This window comes from Entamoeba invadens, assembly GCF_000330505.1.
Source record: "Entamoeba invadens IP1 unplaced genomic scaffold scaff_1105074725115, whole genome shotgun sequence".
Taxonomy (NCBI): Eukaryota; Evosea; order Mastigamoebida; family Endamoebidae; genus Entamoeba; species Entamoeba invadens.
The window spans coordinates 1-2,741 of record NW_004440321.1 but is presented as its reverse complement, the minus strand read 5'-3'; positions in this window follow the sequence as shown (position 1 = coordinate 2,741).

The following is a 2,741-nucleotide window of genomic DNA, read 5'->3' as shown; positions in this document are numbered from 1 at the left end:
TGGTTTGGGATTATCTGATTAATTTATGCCAACTGTTTCGACATATAAAAAAGAGAAAACAACCAAAAACATATTGTGTTGTTTTGTTTTAAAAGAATAGGCAACTTTTATTTGTATTTATTATAATTATTTGTTATTCTTTTCTATTTTTGTTCCAGTATCAATCAACAAAAAGTCAAAAAACCAATATCTTTAATTTTAGGTATAAATTATCTAGAATACTTTTTCTATAAATTGATTAAATTTTTAAAAGTAACCCACTTCAAAATTTATTTTTTCAGTTTATAATCATCAAAAATTGATTTAATATCCCAATAAAAACAGGTCAATCAAAAAACAATGGCGTTATTTTAAGTGTTAAGAAGTTTGTAAAAAACAATTATTTTTAAAACTTTGTTGTTTGATATTTGTTTTTATGACTGACTTTTAAGTAATTTTTTGTTGACCTTGTTTTAAAAATCGTTGTTTAACATCAATAAAATATACAACACTTTAATTAAGTATGACTGTTGTAAAACAGACAAATGAAAAATAATTTATGTGTATGTAACTAATAATTATAAAAATTGATCATTTCAAATTAATATAGTATTTATTAATAAACTTATTAAATTATTTGTATAAATAAAGTTATAATAATTTATAATAATTATGTAATTAAATTGTTATAGATTAAAAAAAGTTCAGTTATTATGGATGACAAGAATAATTATGAGCGCAAAGCTTTAACGCAAAAGATCACTGAAATTTGGACTATAACAGTTATTGACATTGGCACTTTGTTTTGTAATTATAATGATGATTTAGCAAACATTAAAAATAACGAAACTAAAATAAAACAAATAATTTAGTCAGTTATATGATCAATACAATTTAATTCAATTATCAAAAACTTAAAAGAAACATTTCTTGGCAACCAAGTTAAAACAACAAATTTGAACTTGATACATCTTTCAAGTTACCAACAATTTGCAAAAACTGTTCAAAGTGACTTGTTTATTGTTTATTAACCAGTAAATTGAATTATTTTCCACGTGAAAGTGTCAAAGTGAAAACATAATTAAAACCATCACAGCCATTATTTTAGTGTATTACATGTATATTTTCAGGATTTATTACAAATAAAAGTGTCTCGATAATATAATTGAATTCTTTGTCCAGCTCGATATTATTATGAATCATAATAATAAATATAAAAACCAATAACAAATGGTTATTTATATTAGAATATAGTTAATCATTTAAGTCGACTTTTTATGAGAGATTTAAATTATAATAATTGAAGTCTTATTATTATAATCAAAAAATAATAATATTACTTCTTTAAAACTTCGTTTGAAGAAGTATTTGTATTTAAATTAAACAATTTTTATTGAGTTATTTATACAATATTTTTTTGGTTTTATTGATCATTAGAACAAAGTTGGTATTCTTTGTGTTTCGAAACATTTTTATACACATTGATTGTTTTGAAAATTGTTGATTACGTTTATCATAAAGGGGCTCGTTTTGTATTAATTTAATTATAATATACAAAATTATAATAAAAATAATCAAAGGTAACTTTTGGAAAAGTGTAGTAAAAATATTTAAGAATACAAATTGTTGCATAATCATCAATAATTTTTTAAACTTTTTGTTATAGTTTTACATTAAATTTTATTATTTTTTATATTTAAAAATATAGGTATTTTTTTTCTTTCATTACAATTATTATTAAATAAAGTTATTTAATAACTCTATTAACTCTACTAACAAAATAAAAAGAATGAAAAAAACTAAATTACATCATTACAGCTTCTCTGTGTTCATCAAACGATCTTTCGAAAGTTCTACAGCTTTGGAGTTTGATTTGATACGCCTTAGACACAAATTTAAGGTGTCTTTAAATTCTGGGAAAGTTGTTATATTGAATGTGGTTTTAATTTTAATAGATTAAAATTACTTTCAACGTTTTTAATTCCCAAAGTTTGTATCCATTCGGGAAATATCCCAATGACACTCTGAATGACATAAATAAACATACGCCTCCATTGAGTTCTTTGCTGTCTCAAGTCATCTTTTAATCGTAATTAAATCGCGTTTTCAAATTTTTGTTATCGAGTGGGAGTGACACCAAAGGAGTCCTATTTTATTTCCAAATTGTATCTTAACTTACTTAAGATAACTTACGGCTCATACATCCGTAAGTTGGCAGCAACATAGAAATTGACTTCAGTCTCATTTCCGCCTTCTTTTTCACAGATTAGCCAAACTTGTCTGTCATACAAGAGAAGAGCAACGTATTTTAATTCCCACAAAACTGCTTAACAACTTTTTAAAAGAGTCTACAGAAGACATCTTCCCCCAAACACACTGTTGTTTTCCACTCAACTTCTTCCTCAAACACTTCATTCTTTGCAAAGAATACTCCTGACATGTAGGTGGGAATGAGCGAAATTTGTTTCACTCTGGTTTAATTCCTATTTGGTTGTTTTCTCAATGTCAGTGCGGCAAATTTGGCAATTTCTTTGTTGATCTCCAAGAAGTAGTACTTTGATTCGTTGTTAATTTAACCCGAGATTTGACGCTTCTCCAACTTCTTACATTAGTCTGACTGCTGTGAGTCCATCAACCAGACATTGGGATATCTTGACAACCAACTGTTTGCTACATTCGGGCTCGGGACTGGGGAATTTGGGAGCTCGGGAACTCGGGTACATGGATACGGACTGGGGGACACAGTGGCCTTATGCCGACTG